This window comes from Ornithodoros turicata, chromosome 6 (assembly GCF_037126465.1).
Source record: "Ornithodoros turicata isolate Travis chromosome 6, ASM3712646v1, whole genome shotgun sequence".
Lineage (NCBI taxonomy): Eukaryota > Metazoa > Arthropoda > Arachnida > Ixodida > Argasidae > Ornithodoros > Ornithodoros turicata.
In genome coordinates, this window is record NC_088206.1 from 58,225,204 (window position 1) to 58,247,460 (window position 22,257).

Below are 22,257 nucleotides of genomic sequence, written 5' to 3' on the forward strand. Positions count from 1 at the left end.
ATTGAGCCATTCGACGAGACCTTTTGTTTCCCTTCTTCAATTACTTCGCGTCACTTAGAATGAATGAAATGCTTTAGAGTGCTATGCAGTTAAAAAAAAATGTCACTTTAACGATAACGGTTCAGAGGATTAGTTTGGAGCCGTCGACTGGTTTTGAAGTACTAGTTGTGTTCCACCGTGATTTACGTGTAGATGCCATATGTAAAAAGTTCTTTCAACAGAGCATCGTCTGCTGCGCTTTGCGGACGTCAACATCCTGTGCCACCGTGATAATGTTAACTGTGGTCTGTTTTAAGATATAATAAAACGTATTCAACAGTGATGTTGTCCAGAATCGATGGCCTTTCGGTGAATCGCAGAATAAATACCGGAAAGCTATTGACAGTGATGCTGTGAAGCTATGGCATGAAGTTGTGGCTACGTGAAGCTATAGGCAGTGAAGCTATTGGCAGCGGAACGACTGGCGATAAAATGCAATCATATATAACTGACTGCGGATTTAGTTAAAACATTTTGCACATTGATTGTGAGCGTTATAAGAAAGCACGTGACACCGTTTTCCTAGCTCCGATTTGTGCCAGGACTGACATAGCGAGCAGTTTTATTTCATGTGGTTTTCATCTGATTTTTATTAACGTGAAAGCGCCCGGAAGCGTGCGGATCTGAAAACATTTTGCATTGGTTCACATAAGAGCAAGAATACAAACAAGAACTGACTTGGAGAAAACACAAGGAAGAAGAATGAAGCGTATCGTTTGTGCCAGCAGAATGATACGAGCGGTGACAGGGGAGTCTTTCGGACCCCACTTGTTTTGTCTATCGATTTTTTTTTTAACTCTAGAGCGTGAGCCCCCCGTGTATAGAACCAATGGCCTACCGTCGCTCTCCAGGCCGGAAGTGCCGCGTGAGGTGGCTTGAACAATAGCCGCAGCATACACAACGCCCCTGCGTGGTCACTTCGAGCGGTGTCCACCGTCGGTCCTGCCATTCGTCCATTGGCCCCGTGTTATCGACTGCGTCCCAACGGTCACCCAATCGCGGCCCTGCATTCCGCAGTGGGGGGATGTACAACCTTTATTGTAGCTTTTTATATGGATGACTACATACATGGCGTTCCCCAAGGAGGAATTGCGGCCGACGAAAATAGATGTTTTTCTCTATAAAGGCTATACGGGACTACTGCTTTTCTCTTGTGTACGGCCGTATACATATATAATGGAAGAAGGGAGTCTCGGTTGTTCCCGTAATGGCATACTTTTAGTGCTGGTCGCTTAGCAGGTAGTTGTGCGTTGCTTTAAAGCGGATCGAGACGATAGTGCGCTACGGGTTGTGATTGTCTAATGTAAGGAAATCGTGAGGTTATGGAACTCTAAGAGAATGAATTCTTCAAAGACATGGTTAACGAGGAAAGAAACAAGGAGCGTAACATTAAATGCGCAGAGACATTTCAATCATGTTCTTCTTTTTTCTTTCTTTTTTTCTGGTGTTTTTAGTTTTGCAAACGCTTTATTCGAACATTTACTAAATGGAAAGGACAGCGAAACCTAACAGAGCATGACACAGGTGTGTCCCGTATAGCTGAAGACCATAATAAGAAATTGCACCTGGTACCGCACGCTTTAGATTGGCCTAACGGCCTTTGGCCGCAGAACGGGAGGAGGCTGCCCCCTAAAAAAAATAATGATATATTAGCAACGAAACCAATTTTTTTTTTTAAATCATGGTTTTTACGCCTTTACCGCGTAGTGCTCCTCCTGTTCATAGTTTGTCAGCACAATCCTGTGCGCGCGGTCTATAGGAGCTGTACGTACTCTCCTACTTACTCATTTTTTTTCTTTGACTGTAGGCTGTCTTCCCAAACGAGGTATCGAAAACTATAAGAAACGAGATGAAAACTACGTATACTCCTTCACACACGACTATGTCTGTGTTCAGGATCATGAAATCGTGTTATTTATGCGCTGTATATATTGTCGCCATTGCTTTCGATTGTAACTCCGTAAGAAGCAGAGAGAGGTTCGCACAGAAAGAATGGTTCGGACTCTCTACGTTAATATGATACGTAAAAAACTAAAATCTTGTGCACATGTGTTTCCTTTTAATTCCGTGCGGGTGACACATGGTTTGGAGTTCTCCAAGCTTGTGAGGCCCAGTTTTACTTGGTCGTGGCCCAGTTTTCAGTTATATGTGACCATTTTAGTTGTGCTCCAATTAGATATAAAATGACTATATGACCGCTATGCTTAGACGTGTTTCATCAGCGAAAAGAAGTGCTCATGCCACTATAGATTGCAATGCTCCCAATTTTAGTCCCCCTTCCTGAAATTTACTCGCCATCGCTGCGAGTATAGTCCCCAAAACTTCGCGAATGGTCCCCTGAATGCAGCAGTCTGTACGTACGAGAACATGTGTGTTCTGCGGGAGTTTGATTGAACAACGCAATGTAATTAAGCAATTTTCTCTCTACGCTGTAAGAAATAGTTCGTGGCCTTGACAAATATTGCCCTATGCCTGTCACAAGATTTTAAAAACTTGACATTACAGTTCAAGTTCCAGTTCAAGACCGCGTCATTCTAACTGGCGTAGTTTTTTTTTTTTTTTTTTTCTTATAAGTTATAATTCAATGGTACGGTTTGTGGGACGCCCTGTATAGGTGATATGCATAAGACTGCGATGGCGAAGCGTAAAACGAAGACCTCACTCTGTGACGTTCATTTAGCCCCACGCATTCAGTCACGAAAGGGATTATAATGGTTGTGGCAGCGCATCTATAGTCACCAGAATGACTAAAATTGTTCCGTTTTTTGTTTGTGTACCTGAGAGTGTGCTTATCTCTCTCTTTGCACGAGAAGTGGGGTCTTTGGAATGAATACTTCAATATTTCAAGCCAAGTGGAGTCCTTCATTTGGGAATTGCGCCCGCAACATCGGGCTCCACACGCTAAGAAAAAAAGGAGTAAAACGGGGAGTAATTGCAGCTTCCACTCCCCTAGTCTGCAATTACTCCCCATTTTAGTCCCCTAACCCAACATTTAGTCCCGACATTTACTCCCCAGGACTGCAAATTGTCACTAAACTTCGCGAATGGTCTCCTGAATGCAACAGTCTACGTAAATATGTGCCCTTGGTCAATTTGAACGACATAAGGCTGTATTACTCAGATAACGTAGCAATTTTCCAGCCACACAGAGTAAGAAACAGTTAGCGCATCTTTCTCCGCAAATTGTGCCCTAGTATGGCGCAAGATTTTATATCACTCGATATATCACCGTTGACGGTTTGTTTCAAAGTATTTTCATGCATGCGCACCAATTATGTACCTGGGACTCTTACAACAGCGCGTGAAATGCGGTCTTCACTCTGTGACATTCATTTACTCCCGTGCATTTACTCTCGAAAGGGACTGTTTTTTGTGGCAATGCAATTACTCCACAAAAGGAGTAAAAGTACTCCTTTTTTTCTTAGATTGCACGATATTCACACCACTTCTGCTACACTACTTCTGCGTGTATTTTATGGTTATCATACGGCCTCTTAATTTTCCGTTTATTTTTTGTGGCCCTCCATGATGTAGCCTACAGGGTCAACGCGGCCCAGCCGCGACTCTTTTTGAGTTTTCTACTCTTTTTGAGAAAGAGAAGTACATGCCTGTTTCGAACAAATCTCGTTCTATGAGGGCATGCGGATGTTGTCGCTTCTCAATTTCAAGGCATACGAGGGTTTCCCCTGAGCGTAATTACCGCACGAGGATCCTCCTCCCGTCATAATAGTCTGTGCCGCGTCCACATGTGTTCAAGATCCTCGTCATTACATTCATTACACTCGGCAGTATAGGATTGCCACCCAACGTGGTGGTATTTAACCGACACGGCCCGTTATTTGATGTCGGTGCCGGCTGCCGGGTAGAAGGGAATACCGGCAGCGTTTGGCCGTTATGGAGAAGTATGTAAGGTGTATCTTTAAAAATGAGTGGTTTTCCTTAGCACCTTCCCTTGCTTCCAAGCTTTTTCTTCTTCTTTGTACATTGCGACAGGAACAGTAGGAGTTTTTGCACGCTGCTCAATGAACGCGCGCTCTCTCTCTTGATACGTTTCCCTTTACCCTTTCTCAAAACTCCCCTCGCCCATATCCATCGAAGACGGAAATAGCTCCGGTGTCGAAAATCGTTCAGGCTCAGGTCTTGTCCCTGGCCTTCAAGACACGTTGAAGCATACACATTACCACGTCTTTACACGAGAAATGCCAACGAGAGTACTACATCCCTTGGACAGGTCCCGAGAAAAGCTTACGGAACACCAGGGGCCCTATTCTCGTCAAAGTAATCGACCTCGATTACTTTGTGTCTCGCCTGTTATTGGTCGTTACGTGAAGAAGGCGAGAAGAACAGAAAGAAGTCGGCCCAGGACGCACATTCCCCAGAGCGTTAGTCGTGACGCTGCAAACCTTTGTGAGGTAGACAACGGCGGGCTTTTTCATTAGCACCACCAACAACAACAACAGAAATGAATGTAACGCGGCCTCAACCAATAGTAGAGCTCTTGATCCTGCAATCTTCGTGGTAAAGTAGATAAAGCATGAAGAGTGCAGGATCAAGGGCTCGACTATTGGTTGAGGGCGCGCGACATCCATCTCTGTTCTTCACGGCCTTCTTCACGTAACGACCAATGACAGGCGAAACACAAAGTAATCGAGGTCGATTACTTTGGCGAGAATAGGGCCCCAGAGCGACGTATTTCTTGATCGGAGCGACACCCTAGGAGCGGACAGTACTGGAAACACCTGCTGAGAGGTGTGGAATACAGAGTCACCTGCCTGTATAAGTCTATCTCCTCCCGTTTGCTGCAAGGATGAAGATATACGCAGCTCCGGTGTTCTGAAACTTTTGTCGGGATCGGTACCTTTAACACCATCCCTACAGATTCACTAAACCTAACTTCTATACGTGATGGTAAAACAATGTTACTCTTCATTGACGCGCTGTGACTATTGTCGACTTGGTTCCGTCCTTTTATTTCATTTCATTTTTTCATTTTATTGGAAACCTTTGTAGGAACCTGTACATCAGAGGGTGGCCAAAAAGCAGCAAAAAAGCTGCTTGACTAGGGCACGACCCTTTGTCACTCATCACTGATAATTATCTCAGAAATCTAACCAAAGAGAAAACGTATAAAGGAACACATACACGAAATGCAGGCACTGCACATAGGAGACAACAATTCAGCATAATCAGCTATACACAATGCACCACGTATGCTTAGTGTCCTTAGGAAGGACGATGACACATCATTAACCTGCAAATTCAGTGCGGAAAACCTGTTTAGTATATGTGGAAGGCTATAGGTTAGCGACTGGCGTCCGTAATCAGTCCTCAACTTAGGAATCTTCCATCTTGCAGTGTGGCGCGTACGCTCGGTGAAAGAATGAAGTGAAAAAAGCGAAAGAAAAAAGGTATTATTTTGCTTTACAGCAGTTACATAGGTTTTTAACAAAAAATAGCTATACAGGTTTGTTGCCTTGATTATGTTAAGTGTAATGAACAGTTCGTCAGTGTGACTGTCGAAAGGTACAGGTCAGCTATAATTCTAACAGCGCGCTTTTGTGCTATGAACAAACTGTCGGGCCTATAGCCCGCAAGCTGTCTCCTGCTTAGGCGGCCCCGTGTCTGTTGGTTCCGTTTCACAATGGGTAATTACAATAAATTATTATTATTATTATTTATTATTATTATTTCTGAACAAGTGCCTATGTATACCTTGCTGTCTGACCACTTCTGACCGTTGTCGAATACACATGTATATGTAAGATAAGCTCGATGGGGAGATTGAAATTAGTCAACCTCGGTATAGCACTTCTTTATTGTTCACGCGCAGCTTCAAGTATCATCTGCTCGCACACCATCTTGCACGACGCCATTCTTCCAGTTTTTTTCCCGCAAGGCTCCTCTAACTCCAACGCCCTATGCACACCACACAGCAAAAGTCTCGTATAGCTGCAATACAATTCCTCCAATACACACGACTGGAACTTCTCTTTTTCCCGACCCCACTTTGCATATACACGACAGGTTAAAAAAGAGAAATGCCTGCAAAATAAAGGAAGGAGACGTCATTGACATGCAAGGGCGAGCAAGAGATCTTCTCGAAAAAGAAAAGGCAAGCGGAAGGCCTCTTGAGTCACAGACCTCGCGTCACGTGTGGGTCCCCCAAGGGAAGAGCCTTGTCACGTGACAGAAAAGGGGTCAGGATTCGGCACAGAGTAGATTTGATTTGGGTCGATATCGTATGCACAACCAGGGTCTCGGTGTCAGAAGCAATTGTGTTGGTCGACCGTCATATCTCGAACGGTTGAAAGAGATGGTCCGGAGGCACGGCTTTCAAGCAGTCGCACTATGAATATCAGAAGATATAAAAATGGGGAAAGGATATATAAAGAAGTCACAGTCCACCGCTCCTTGCTTCCCCCTTTTTTTAAACATATTTTTTAGATACGTAGCGAGATTCTTTTTTTTTTTTATGGTGTCTTGCTTAGACTGTGCTCATAGTGAGGTAGCTTGTGCATGCCTGATAGCCATAGCAAATAGAGAGCGAAAAATATGGAGAGTGAGGGTGGGGTGTTGGAAAATAAGGGAAATTTATTTACAGTGCAGTGTTGGAAGTCTGTTAAGATTTTGTATGCACAGGCGATCTGTTTTGGACATGCTGCAGTCCAAGCACTGAAATGGTTTGTGGTGGAAGAATATTTCTTACAGAGTGTGCTGGCTTCTCCGTAACATGCCAAGAAACGCTCCAACAAGATTGAAGGTTTGCATAGTTGATACGGTATCCTGACTGAACGGCACACCAGCAAGACAAGGACCGCAGAACGACAGGGACAAGCGCTGACTTCCAACTAAAGATTTACGATAGGAAACGCGCATGACTGATGTATATATTTACTATTTCTTAGAGTAAATCTTTAGTTTGAAGTCAGCGCTTGTCCGTGCCGTTCTGTGGTCCTTGTCTTGCTTGTGCGCTGTTAAGTCATGAAAGGAACGCCGTTTTACTATGTTTTTAGTGCGCTGCATTAAATTATCTCGCGTTTACATTCAGGAGGATAAACGTATACTGAATGGTGCTTGGACAACGTGTGCTGTTTCGTATAGCAATACTACTTTATTGATGCTGCAGTACCGTTCATATGCACCAAGGTCTCCGTCATCTTTGGGATTTCCTGTCATCAACAGGCCTCTCCACCATGCTTTGATTACCGGAATCCTCATCTCCATCATCATCTCTTATTGCCTCCAAATGGCACTGGGGCAGCGCTCAGCCTGATGGCCGGCATCGGGCCCATCTCATCAACGTCTCTTATGTGTGTGTGTGTGTGTTGATGCTGAAACTCATTGACAGTTACCATACAGGTCCAAACGTATTGCGTCCCGAGCTGCCAAAGTGTGGTCCATGCGGAGCAAGATCCAACGGTATAGTGCTGGACAAAAGTTTACGGAGCACGTTTCGGCATATTCCTTCCTCAGGGTGACACGCTAGAAGCGAACGGTACCAGGTGAGTGGATTAGGTACTTAGGCATATGTCTGTAAGTCCATACGGTGGCATTCGCTGTCAGCGTGTCCCTCTGAGGAAAGAATGCGCCGGAGCGTGTTCCGTAAACTTCTGTCCAGCACTGTACTTATGAAATTTTGTGGCTCATATCCCACTTGAGCCCAATTTGTTCCACCTTACTGGCAACACCTGGGCCCGCTTGCAATAAACGTTGAGGTTATTCCTCAGTACAGTCTTCCTGAGACCTACGAGGCACTCGTGAGAGCTCTTGATGCTCGTCCAGATGAAGAGCTCACGCTCGAATACGTTAAAGGAAAGCTCGCAGGCGAGTACAAAAGAAAGCAGGATACCTTGGTAGGAACATCTAATCCTAAGACAGCGCTGCGAATCGAGGCGCGTGGGGCGACGAAGGCTCCAGATGCTGGCAGGGAGTGCTATTATTGCAAGAAGTTGGGTCATGTCAAGAGAGACTGTCCCGCACGGAGAAATGGGAAAGGGTCGTCTCCCGAACAGTCCACTAGGCAAAGGGCCAGAGTTGCTGCGTCAGGTGACTCGACGTCTTCTGACGTTGCTTTCTTACTAGGGGCTAACAAAGACCGCATGGTATATTCACTCAGGCGCTACGAGTCACATGTACAACGACCGGAATTTTTTCACCGAAAATTTCTTCGAGAAGTTAGAGGAGGTCACCGTGGCCAATGGTCAGTGCATATCTTGCGAAGGGGTAGACGAGGGGTTCCTCTACTGCAAATCAGGGGACGTATGCAGAAAGGTTCGAATTAGAAATGTCCTGTATGTCTCGTCTCTAGGAAGCAGTTTGCTTTCCGTCAACAAGATGACGCAACTTGGAAATGTTGTGACTTTCTACAGGGACCGCTGCACAGTTACTTACAGCGGGCGGGTAGTAGCAACCGGTTGCCTAGAAGATGATCTCTACTGGCCTGTAATCAGCAACGCCATGGGGGAACAAATCTCGCGAGCTTCCAGTCACCGTGGACTATGGGGAAGACATGTCAATAGCAAATCGGTCAATGCGGAACGTCTGCTCGCCAAGAGGGTGCTCGGGATCGTCAAGTGGTTCAACGTGAAGAACGGCTATGGATTCATCCACCGGAATGACACCCACGAGGATATCTTTGTTCATCGGACGGCCATCACCAGAAACAAACCTTTAAGGGTGAAGCGCAGCGTAGGTGAGGAAGAGGTGGTCGTATTTGACGTCGTTGCTGGAGACAAAAGACACAAAGCTGTCAACGTGACAGGTCCCGGCGGAAAAGATGTGCAAGGTAGTCGCTATGCTCCAGACCGGCGGGTTTCTAGGAGACGCAGGACTGGTGAAAGTAAACCAGCAGCGGAGAGGAATACGCACCGAGGAAACTATATACTTTATTGCTTCCGACAAGGAAAGATGCGGATCTTCAGTAGGTGGTTGTCGAGGGGGCGTGTTGGACTGACGATAACGACAGCAGGAGTAAAAACCTGCACCTGCGCTCGCGTGCTCGCGCACGCACACTATTCTTATAAGTAAAGTACCTGTTCACTCCGACGTGTGTCGCTTCCGTTTATTAAGGAAGCCCTTAGCAAAAGTAGGATATCTGCAGTCCCCTTTACAAAGTCAGATGCCAAGAGCCTTCTTCGTAAAAGTACAGAAAGAAGATCGCGCACAATTTGGAAACAATCAATGAGACCAAAGGACTACCTTGCATTCATCGACCCTGAAGCAGACAGCATAATTCCAAATGGAATTGAACGATCAGTCAAAACAGCCATACATCGCACACGACTTGGAGCGCTGTACACAGGAACTACAAGGCGCCAGCTAAGGCTCTGCGACTCAGTCCTTTGCAAACGATGCAAAGTCCCAGAGGATACACACCACATAATCATGCACTGCCCAGAATATAGCCAAGCCAGACTTAAACTCCAACAGACTCTAGCGGCACTGGACAACAGGCCTTTCTCCTTTTGCAAGGTTACCGGAAGATGGCCCACAAGGCACCAACAATCCAAAGCACTGAAAGCGCTCTGCGTTTTCTTAAAAGACAGCGGTATAAAAGACCGCTTCTAAATTATATCACTCCTAATTATTATATTTTAACGCGTAAGAACTGGAGCTGCAGGCGCCCTTACGGCAGCCACCTAGCTCCAATACACTACAATCCAGTTAACTTATCATCATATCAGCTTCCGTTTATTGCTGCCGCTCAACAAACATGATGTCTAGCCCGTGCATCACAGCAAGACCTTCAGAACGTTCACTGCTCCCTTGTGCTAGAGAACGCTACACTATGACTATGCAGCCTTCCTGTGGTTCAAAAAATCAGCCACACCAGTGAAAAGCAGTTGATAGTATTGAGACGCATGCGGTCCGTGGGTTGACAGTATTAAGGCGCGCGGCCTTGGCCCAATATTGGGCCGACATTGACAATATTGGACCAAAATGTTGTGCTGCTTGGGCGTCGTTTCCGCGCTCGAAAAGTGCGTAGTCCCGGTTTCGGCTCATTTGCATAGCGAAATTTGGCAATTTATATCTCAATTGAGATATAAATTGCCAAATTTCGCTACGTTCGCTTCTCAGGGTGTCTAATAAGGACGATGGATTTGAATAATGACTGACTCCAATTCTGCTATCTCGCATTTCCCAGACAACTTCATATTAATAAGTTAATTAATGCATTTACCTCATTGGTCGTCCAGTAGTCGCATATAGTGTCCTACGGGACGTCCGCCTGGCCGGATAACCCGTCTGCCAAGATGTCGTCAGCGCTGCTCTCACATCCTTTTGTATAAAAAATCAAAGTCGAACAACAACAAAAAAGAAAAAAAAAACGAAAGAAACGACACCCTGTAGTAATCCTGCAGAGCCGTGGTCTGATGCTACAGCATCTTGATGTGATATGCGTATCGCAGAACAATATTTTTACTGACGGGTTTGCCACTGTCGATGTCTTGTCGTCTTCTTTCTATGTCAGGGATGAGGTGTCGCCCGTGCATTCAAAGCGTCTAATAGTTATATCATCCATGGCGGCAGCAAGTCCTGTTCACCCCGCAAACCAATCTTTTTATCGGACTCAAAGCCGCGCTACGAGGTATACATGTTTCCGAACTTGGACACCAATCGCCAATTTTTCAGCTTCTTCGATTGTTAGAAACATTTCTTCACCTATCTCGTCTGGCTGGGCATGATATTATCGTTCAATGAGTTCCTGGGCACAGCAAGAAGTGAGGAACATGAGAGAACTCATGTTCTGAGGCTGGAACAACATAGAAAGGACAAATGCATACAAAGCCTCAAATTGCCTAAGATATTAACGATGAAAGGTGGAAGTCCCTGAAAAGGTTAGCCAGCGCTCCCCACGGCAATGATTGATATGGCTGTGCACCGTTCACTCATATATACTGATGCGAACTTTTTCCTGCGGTGCTTTGTTGCAGATAAATTGCTCTTGCATCTCCTATTTGTGGCAGCTGCAAATGACTGCCTTAGAGCTATAGATCCGGCTGTGCCGTTTTCCATCCCTCATGGTACGAACAGGTCACGAGCATAGTGATGCAGAACTATCGATAGTACTATCGATACTATCGATAGATCGATAGTCAAATACTATCGAACCATCGATAGTAGGAAAACTATCGATAGTACTATCGATAGTGAGAAACTATCGATAGTAAGAAAACTATCGATAGTGGACTATCGATAGTGGACCTATCGATAGTGAGAGAACAATTGATAGTGGACTATCGTATAAGACCAGCGGAAATACTTCAAATTTAAGAGACCATATGAAGCGAAGCCATCCTGGTTCGTTTTTTACAAAGGATAGGGAAGTACAGGAGTCTGAAGAAGTATCACATCCGTGTGTGACTCTGGCTGGTCCCTCCAGACAAAAACAACGCAAGCTACATTCCTTTGTAGCAGAAAAACTCAGAAAGTACGGGGATGAGAGTGAAAAGAAAAAGAAGCTTGACAAGCAGTTAGCTTTGATGATAGCAAGAGACATGCAACCATTTTCGATTGTCGCCGACAAGGGTTTTCGAGATTTCTGACACATGTTAGACCCCCGATACGAGCTGCAAAGTCGAACGCAAATTTCTGAGGCTATTGTACCCACACTGTATGGCGAAGCCAAGGACAAACTCCGTGTCATTCTTATGAAGCCAAGGAATTGTGCAAGGAATCGTGCTGTCGACAACCGTTTTTCACGGGTCTCATACTGCAGAGAACGTTGCCCAGGCTATCGGAGATGTGGCTGACGACTGGGGAATCCGCTATACAATCGTTGCTCTTGTCACCGACAACGACAAGAGGATGATTCTTGCAGCAAGATTGCTTGGTATAGATCACCTACCATGCTTCGCTCATACGTTGAATCTAACAGTCTAAGATGGTCTAAAAAGCAGTAACGAACTAAACACTGTGCTGTTAAACTGCAAGAACATTGTGCGTCACATAAGGTCAAGTTCCGTCGCTACCGCCAAGCTCCGAGAAGAACAAGAGTGCATTGGTAAGGTACCCCAACTAAAATTCATAAAGGAAACTCCAACACGATGGAACAGTATTTTTTACATGCTGAAGAGGATCCTAGAAGTTGGGGAGGCCCTTACTCTGATGCTGTCGAAGTTACCTCGCGCACCAAGCCCTTTGTCAGCAGAAGACGTCATGCTCATCGAGGATGTTGTGGCGATTCTAGAACCGTTTGAAGAGGCTACAAAACTGATGTCCGGAGATCAGTATACAACGATTTCTTTGGTCATTCCTGTCGTCCGCAGTATCGTCACGGAGATCGAAGCGCGCATCGAGCCCGCACTGAAAACGACAGTGGCTAAAATTGTGCTTCAAGAGTTCGTTTCTTCTCTGTATCGAAGGATGGACAGTTATGAAGAGAGGAACTTAACATCAGTCGCAACTCGCAACCATGCTGGATCCACAAATGAAGGAACGAGCATTTCTAAACAGGGCAAACTCGGACCGTACCAGGGAAGGCCTGGTTGATGAACGTAGTGCACGAATCTCTCAAAGCAGTGTCAGTGCCTGGCCTCGTGGTCTTGTATTTTTTTTGTACACTCAGCTGAGACACAATAAAGGTATCAGTATCAGTATCAGTGCTGTGACCAGTCCTGCTGTAGGTCTCGAAACTTCACAGGAAGACAAATCTACGCAAAAAGTTCGGGTTTTAGGATTCCTGGACGAAGAAGGCACACGCCGTTGACTCCAACCTCTAATGCAGAGCTCATGCTACGGCAGTGCCTCGAGATCAAACCACAGCCGAGGAACAGCAATCCTTTGGAATTCTGGAGGTCCAGCTAGAGTTATGCAACGCCGCTCTGCGAGGTAGCCTTTAAGTGCATGTGTGTTCCAGCTACGTCGGTACCAGCAGAGCGTGTGTTCTCTGCTGCAGGGCAGATAATCTCGGACATCCGCTGCAGACTGAAGGGAAAGAAAGTAGACATGCTCATATTTGTCCACCAGAATTACTGGCTTAGACAGTTCCAATCTCTTTCAGCAAATGCCTTAGGAGAAGAGCCTCCAATTTCTATCTATGTACCCAGCTAGCTGTATACCCAGTTTTTGTTCACATTCTAAGATTCTGACGAGGATGAGCAACTCAGCAATCTCTGTTGGTGTAGTACAAACTTATTGTGTGGTGATATTCGTTAATCTAGATTAGACAGCGGGATGTACTGTCGTCATAGCAAGCCCTTCATTGAACGCAAAGCTAAGTAAGCAACCATGGTTATGAGTAGCGAAAGTGCCTCCACCCGTAAGCGTTAAGTACGCGCGGCACAGTCGGTGGTGGTCCGCTCCTGGCGCCAGAAACCAAGTGTTTCGTGTGTTACGGGAAATAAACCTATAACCGAACAAAGTGAGGCGTCGCTAAACTGCCTGTATCTACCGATAGTCAAATGTCCTAGAACTATCGATAGTCAAGTATCGATCGCCAACTATTGATAGTCATAGGTCGTGAAACTATCAATAGTACTATCGACGGTCACATTTAGTGAAACGATCGATAGTACTATCGATAGTCGCATGTAGTAAAACTATCGGTAGTACTATCGATGGTAACATGTCGTAAGACTATCGATAGTCGCATGTAGTAAAACTATCGGTAGTACTATCGATGGTCATAAGTCGTAAAACTATCGATAGTACTATCGATAGTCGACTACCGATAGTGTTTTCACATTATCGATCGTTTTTTGAAAACTATCGATAGTCGATTTTTCGATAGTTTTGCATCACTACACGAGCATCCTTATTGTACCAACTACGTAAATGCTGCTGATGCCCCTCTTCGGATGTGCAAGTAGGGAAAATAACTTGAGTCCCCGAATTGTCCTAACTGTTGCACGCTCGCGGACACGGAGCAAGCCCTCCTCTGCTGTATAGGGGAAAGGGGGGCACATCGAACCACGGGGTAAACTGAAACAGTCAACTTTTCTGGTACCCTCATGGCGCTAGCAGCTCCACCTTTCGACGGTACACTCTCAGAAAAAAGAGTAGAGACGTTACACCTTTTGGGAGGTAACTCGCCTGCTACATATGTTGTGCCCAAATGGTTGTAAAGTTACACCCCTGGTTATGGGCGCAAAGGAAACTTGTATGTATCTTGAGTACGTACTCAAAATACAGCATTTTAAATACTTTTTCCGGTATTTTGGTACTCTGCTCAATACTTTTTACGACAAGTATTTTAATGTATTTAAAATACTTTTTTCGCTATTTGCTACTCAGTACTCAAAATACTTTCCTTCCTCGTCAAGCCATGTCCAGGACACTTCCCGCCGTGTCTAGATTTCCAGCCCACTGGAACTTAACCGCCTTTTTTCTTTCTTTCTTTTTTTTTTCAGGAACTTCGCGGATCTGTCATTTATCCTCTTGAACAATAGGGTGGTCCCATGCTTGGCCTTGCTTGTCAATAGCGAACTTCATCAGAAAACCGTTCCTATTCATATTGCCAGGTGAATCACCAGTGGATCCGGGCATTTATTTCCTTGGTCACCAAAGCAATAAACACGCGTCAGAGGTTGAAAGACCCGAACAGATATACAGGAGGGATTACGAAGTGTTGGGTCAGAAAATATCAACAAAGATTACTTGGGTTCACCAAAGTTGGCCAAACATTACTTGACACCAAGACGTTGCAAAGGAAAGATATGCTTCATCGATCATGAGATGCTGGCGATCATGAGAGACGCCACAGTGGTCGGATCTGTGGATTAATTTTGCACGCCTGAGGGTTCTGTTAACGTGCGCCCAAATGTCGACACTCGGTAGACCCCATTTAACGTCCATTGCGGAAGGAGGAAGTTGTACCCTTCCACCAAGTTGCCACCCTCCTCGGCCCTGATTGAACCCGCGATCTTGGGATCAGCAGGCGGAGACGCTGCCGACTGAGCCACCGAGGAGGGCTGAAGAGACGCAACATTTGGGTTAAATGCACACGGTCACAAGATTTTATCACCCTACGACGAAGGTGGTAACCATGGCAGTTACACCCCTTGCGGTCTTGAGCAAGGAGGTAACGTACGTACGTACGTTTTTCATCCTTCCACACTTCTGCTCCATTCAGAACAGCGTCAGGGAGCTGTGTAGAGCGGAACGTCACCGAGACAACAAAAAGTGGTTCCTGGCCTCGAAAGCAAATTTTCTTTGACTACGCTTATGGTCTGCGTGCTCTAGAATGCTGAATGCGTGCACAAGGAGCACGAACGTTTGGACGTACTTGCATAGGTACTTCTTTCGCAGTCTTAACTTCCCAAACTCCAGTAACTTATGGCGTCTCATTCTGCGGCAAAATGGCGTTTACCGGTGCCATGCCGCTATGGGGCAAATTGCAACAAGTGCTTGAAATTGGAAAGTAGGGGTGGTATATATACATCGCAGAGAAAAGCAAGGCACAGCAAACATTGAGCACAGCAAAGCCCAAGACGTCCAGGAATAAACGATCCCCAAAAAACTGTTGTAGATGACTCCATGGAATATTACTGTCTGGTGTGACATGAGAAGTACGAACCGAACTAGGGGTGGGTTCAGAGTTGTGCCTAACTCGTTGCAAGTAACTCGTTACTTGGTAACGGTTACTTTTTTTGGTAACGAAGTAACGATTCAGTTACTTTTTCAAAAAATGTAATAGTAACGGAATCAGTTACAAAACTTGGTAACTCGTTACTGACGTTACTCGTTCATTTTCTTCAGCGCGGGGGAGCACATTTCGGCACTCCGCGTGGCGCAATGCGTGCAGATTTGACCTGCGTGACCCACGACAACGTGTGACTCAAAGTCCCTTGCTGGATGTGTCGTTGACTTTTCTCTTGTTTCCGTAATCTCCGACCATCACTCCTTCACAAGAATGGGCACCAATTGTGCTATGGCAACAAAAAACGCGTTTCGACTTCTCGACTTTTCTTGTCCTTGCTAAGCTTCTGATCGCCCTAAATTATGACGCAGCCCCTTGTCTGTTTTTGGGAACCGCTGGTGAATGGTGGCACGAAAAGTGGAAAGGAGGGAGAAGGTCCAGGCAAGCTGATATAGAGTCATGGTAAGGGGCCGAGAGACACGGAACACGAAGGACGGACGACAAATTTCGAGTGTCAGCTTCTTCTGAAGTGTAATTCCTCATTATAAAGTGTTGAAGGCAAATGACGGCATGTTTGTTGGCTCGTTTAACTATGCGGCGGTAACGCAAAAGTAACTCGTTACCTGTGAGTAACGAGAACTCGTTAGTTTTGTATGTTGGTAACGAGTAACGTATTTAGTTACTTTTTTCTGAAGTAACGGGTAACGGTATTTAGTTCCTTTTTTTTGGTAACGGGCACAAGTCTGGGTGGGTTCAGCGCAAGGCTTGCAAATGATGGTCCCATTTGGATTGTAGTAACACAGACCCGTTATATGTTTGCCATGACTGCACGGCAAATCCCTGATTCCTGTCTTATACAATATCCAATTGTTTGAACATACCCGCAGCCTGTTGCTACGTGCCCCAAGGTTGGGGCATATTGAAACACTGTGCCTCCTGTTGCATATTAAAAGTTTTTGGCCATATTGTCATGAAGTATTCGCGTCATTTTTGTTCCACAGTATCCAGAGGGGGGGGGATATATTTTATTATAAAAAAAGGAGGGAAACGTCAGTTTCCAGAGGGATCAACAGTGCAGTTAGTGCACTGAAATGCCAACACCCTCTAAGTACGTTTCGAATTAGGACAGTTTTCTAAAAAAAATTTCACCTTGCATCCCTTCCCCTACTGTCCACGAACGACGGCGATCATGTCTGCGTCTGTCTATAGACAAGGTTACAGCAAGTCGTATGAGTTTGAGAGGGCTGCTTGGTCCTTGTGCAAACTCATCCTTTCTGCGTTTGACCATCGAAGCTCTTGTACATTTCCTTGCGGACACAGGGCTGCCTTCTCCTCTTTAGCAGGTTTTTTGTGACTGCTGTGACTCTGTGTGACTCCTCGTACCTGAGAGTCTGCACTCCAAGTGTCTACGTACGTTCATGTGCTCAGAGTTGTTCACGTGGTATGGATTATTCACTCACTTCACTCTCCTCTTTAGCCGTGTCATGTGATCATGTCCATGCTCGCGCAGGGCATTTGGGTGTAATGAGCAAACTGAACATCCGTGATGGTGATGGTGATGCGATAAAGAAAAAAAATGGAGACGTGAATTAGACGAAGTCGAAATGGCTACTCCAGTTACACACAGAATGTACAACTGGTGAACGAGTTCAAATGATGTAGGCCAACATGTAGTTCAAAAGTTTCACCAAGCGAGTGTAACATGTCCGAATCGCTGGGGGCACACACAGCATACATTCAGCAAGTCATAGAACGTCCATAAGCCCCGTGAACAACGCCATTTCCTTGCAAGGCGATTGCGTACTCTACAACTAAAACTTCCTATTGTCTAAGTGTCGCAAAGGTACGCGTACATGTAGTGCTGATTGATGGACACAAACCTGCAACAGAGGAGGAAAGTAAGATAAGATATATATGAGCGTGGCTGCCATTTTGCGCCACTGCGATATCTCCCGACCTCCGAGTTTCAATCTCGCTCATGAACAGCAAGAGGAACGGCTTTGGCAGCAAAGTATAAGAGCTTTACATGTCTCCGTTGTAGAGGCGCCTCTCTCCGGCACAAACAACAATAGCCCAAAAGGAGAGCTGCCCGTCTCCGATTCATACAATGCAAAGATGGTGGGTTGAAAAGGCGATCACGAACCCATTGGAGCGCAAAGCCGCCCTCTCTAGGTCTCTACAATATGTATACTCCACATATTCATCGATTAACTGATATATGTATACATGCGGCTGCTGGAGATGCTTCCTCAAGCATACGACGTTTCTTCCAAAAGCTCACGATGCCTGTGGTTGTGAATTCGATAAGAACGCGTCTAAGGAATGTAACTTCAGTTAAGGCTTGCTATAAGAAGCAGGACAGCTCGCGGGTCCAGAATATATGACAGTAAAAAGCCCAAGACTGGGAAGTGTCTGTCCAGATTTTTCTTTCATAACACCCTAGTCTCTGGGTTTTAACTGTCATATATTTTTATGTTAATTGCCGTACGATATTTTTTCCTCACTTACAAAGATTTCCCTCTGGTTTGAAATATTGCGGGCGTATACCTCTATAAAGGCCATAGATAATACAGCATAAGTGCGGTCAAGCTGGTGGATTAAATTCCATAGTTGAAGAAACCTGTTCTTGGGCACTAAAAATGCCCACATTTCTCTCGACCAAAGGTGCTTGTGGAGGCTTATGCATGGAACTTTGTCGACAACGCACAAAATTATACACTGATACTCTTCACCTCCTATGTGTGTCTGCCTGTCATCGGTTCTCCCGTTCTTCTTTAATTTTCCACCACCTTCTTTCTTTTTTTTTATCAAAAGCCGGCCATGCTTTGCAGCACTGAAGCATAATTTATCATTCACCATGTCATACCCCATACCCTTAGACGTAGCTTCATAATAAAAGCTGATAAAAAAAAAGACATTGAAAGATGGTCAATCGCTTAATACACTTGACCAGTGTTCAAGAGGTGCTGGTTCGATTTCCGCAGCTGTCTGGCTTGCCTGACGACTGCCATTTTTCGATATTTCAGTGTTCTTGCTTTTTTTATTGTTCGAGGAAAATTTACCAATACTACACCGTGTGGCTTTGTGTTGTGTTTGCCTGTTTCAACCTCAGAATGGTTACTTTTCATCCTATTTCATTCTTTGGAACAGCACACTTTGAAATTGCGAGGTACTTTCTGCGCACGAAAGCACTTGACAATCCTGCCATGTTCTTTGCACATATTTCACCATGCGAGCCATGCTGAAAACTTTTTCTTCAATCCTTTTGTAAACCCGTATAAGAAAAGGTCGACATCACTATTTCTTCCTATATACGTCTACGCCGTTCATTGTATTTGCCTGTGAGCCTCGAATGCTCAATACGCTTTTTATTTGCCCGTTCGCAATTTGTTATCTTTCCTTCCAAAAGACAGATATATAAGCGGCGTTCGCCCAAAAGTTTCGCTGTTGACACAGCGACAATGCAAGGATGAGGGAAGAAAGATGGAAAGGAAAAAAAAAATCAGGAGACTGCAGGCCAGACTCCCAGGAAGGGTAATACACATGGGGACGCAAATTCTTTTTTAACCTAACGGAAATTGATGGACCTTGGAGGCATACAGGGAGTGGGTCCGCACGGTGGACAAGGCGAAAGGAAGTAACAGCCCATATATGGGAAAATGATGGGGAAGAATCGGGAGAGAAGGAAAAGGGTGGGAAGAAAGGCAGCAAAATGAAAAGGAATAGATACGGGTGAAGAGAGAGAAGGGGGAAAGGAAGGGTGGCCTTTGGGGGAGTTTATAAAAAGAAGGAAAGGAAAAGGGGGAAGAAGGGAGGAAGAAGGGCAGCTCGGACATTTAAAAATCGATTGGGCAGCGATCGGATTGGTGGATGGACACTGACCCTTGCATGCAGCGCCCCCTCACTTCTCTCACCCTTCTTCTTTCTAGCTTTTCTGTAGTTTCTTTTTTTTTTTAGCCGCAATTATTTTCTTGCTCTCCCTTTTACCCCTTGTTGTTCTTTTTATTGTCCTTTTATCCCTTTGGCGCATAGCATCGATTTTTGTTTGTCGGACGCCAATCGAAGGGTGGGGGACGCGCTTACTCTCTTTCTCTCTCTCACTCCTTTCTTCTCTGTCTCTCGCGTCTTCTTACATTCGTCCAAGCCTGTTTGGTACACCCCACTCCCTCGCTCTATTTTTTTTTTCTTCTTTAGCGGGCGGCTGTGGTCTGGGCGCAATGGAATGCTCGTAGAAACGTCTATTCACTGCACGATTGCCAGTTATGTGCACGTGTGGTGTGTTGCCTTTTACGATTATGGCTTTTGTATTCTTTTTGTGATCTCCACGGGTACTATTTTTGCTCAATTTTCTCGTAGAAGGTCGTAGAAAGGTAGAGTGAGCTCAAACGTTCAAGGCGTCTTGCGGAATGACGAAATTAAATGCGATACGTGAGACCTCACGGAACATCTCGCATTGAAGGTTACTAGTAGGAATTGTATTTGTATTTTATTTTGTTTTATTTCATTTCGTGTAGTGAAAAATGAAACACTGAAACTTCTGTTCTCTAGCGTACAAGCTTTCATGCGCTCTTCACCACATAGCACGGTAGAGGCGAACCATTGCACAGAATTATATCTCTTATACCAGCGGCATGGCCGAGTGGGCTAAGGCGTCCGCTCGTTGGTGGTAACCAAGGTCGTGCTGAAGACTGGGAGGTGGTGGGTTCGAATCCTACCGCCGGCTGTGCTGTCTGAGATTTTCCCTGGGTTTTCCGAAGACTTTCCAGACGAATGTCGGCACAGTTCCCCCTGAAGTCGGCCCAGGACCGTTACTAACCCCACTGTCCCCCACTCCTTCCTGCTATCCTCTCTCCGTCTGTCCACATCTGTACGCCGCTCATAGCCACAGTTGCTTCGCGGCGCTAACACCCAATCAAAAAAAAAGATATATCTTATCACTCCTGATTTGTAGAAAGTGCGGGGCGTACGCATTTTTGTGACAATTAACATAACTGCATAGGTGTCACAAGAAGGCGTACGTCTCCCATTTTTAACAAATCAGTGTGCAGAATGATATCATGCGGGATGGTGATTGGCTAAGAGCGTGCCATGTTGTGAAGTTCTATTTTACCCACTTGAGTGCGGCCAACAACGGCAAGCTACCTCAACCCCCCCCCCCTCTATTTTGCATATCGGCACAGTTCCCTTAGAAGTCGGCCCAGGACGCATATTCCCCCAGGGCGTTAGTCGTGGCGTTGCCCACCTGTGTGAGGCCGACAACGGCGAGCTCTTTCACTGGCACCACCACCATCTATTTTAAGAGCTAGGGGGTGACCCGGGTTCGAATCCGGGCGCCGGCGGTGCTGTCTGGGTGTTTTTCTTGGGTTTTCCTCGGACGCTTTAAGACAAATATCGGCGCAGTTCCCTGTGAAGTCGGCCCAGGACGCGCGGACCCCCCTTCCCTGCGAAAAGCGTGATGTTGCCCGCTTAAGCGTGGCCGACTACGGCAAGCATATCTATCGTCGTCACCACCACCATCTATTTTAAGAGTGTGCATTGGACAGCATTTTATTTGGTACCTGCGGTTCGCTGCGTGAAAGCTTATACGCTAATAAACACGTGTTTCACTGTTTTATCTTTTTGTCACTTGTGTTGACCGTCCTTGACTGAGAGTTTTCCACAATCCCCGACTGTTCATTTCGTGTACATATAAATGAGGTATATAATGAGGTATATAACTTTATGAAATTGGCGATCTCATTGTCCCTTTTAGTGTGTGTCTGTTTGATTCTAACTAAAAGTTTGTTTGTTTGGTTTTGCAGTGCAGAAGGATGAGGTGACATGCATACATGAAGTGAAGAAAACGACACAGCCTCACCAAACATTATTTGTCTCATTAATGCACGTAGTGTTGTTGACGGACAACGTTACTGTCGAATGAAGGTAGGTCGACGCCAATCCATTAACGTCTTGCTTGACTACGTTTTCAGAGACCATTAGCGCGTCAGCTCTTGTAAAGTCATCCTTTCCGCTGTGCCGAAGTGCAAAGTGGGAAAGCCCACTTTCAGGTACAAAGCTCTCCTCAACCAGGACATTCGTAACGCATTTTAGAAGCGAATTAGACGACATTTACAAGCTCCTCTCGCATTTTCAACAAGGTTGCTTGGGGAATTTAATACTCCGGTCGCCTTTACGTTCTCTAAATGAAATATTCGTTGTAACGTTATACTTGTAGTACTGCGACCGCCTTTAGTGCTTTCCACCGGTTTGAAACGAAACCGGGATCTAGAACGTACTGCCCACGTATTGTACTTCTAACAACAACAACAAAAAAAAAAAAAAAGAAACAGAGTTGTGGACTTGATCAATATGGGTGCCATAGCACCTACGACGTAGCACTCACGTATTATTTAATATTATCCATACACGGATGATACATTGTATGGTAAACTACATTGTATGGTAAACTACATAGCCTGTCACTCGAACGTGCATGTTCACTGAGTCTTCCATCCACACTGGCTCCGTTTGCACAAACAAAGAAGAAGCAAGAATTCACCAGGATCAGGTAACGCAAGAAAAAAAAAAGAAGAATAAATTAAAAACGAAGAAAGCGCTAGCGTATGAAAATCGGAAAAACTGGTGCAGACCACTGCATG

The 22,257-nt window shown here is 45.4% G+C and overlaps 1 long non-coding RNA gene across 1 annotated transcript in view; it reads left to right on the forward strand.

The window, feature by feature from the left end:
• The window catches only part of LOC135396800 (uncharacterized), a 156,067-nt gene extending 134,596 nt beyond the window's left edge, over positions 1-21,471 (forward strand). The window contains exon 3 of the long non-coding RNA XR_010423530.1: positions 21,421-21,471. This is a non-coding gene — a long non-coding RNA (uncharacterized LOC135396800). The remainder of the gene's footprint in view (positions 1-21,420) is intronic.
• The last annotated feature ends 786 nt before the right edge of the window (positions 21,472-22,257 follow it).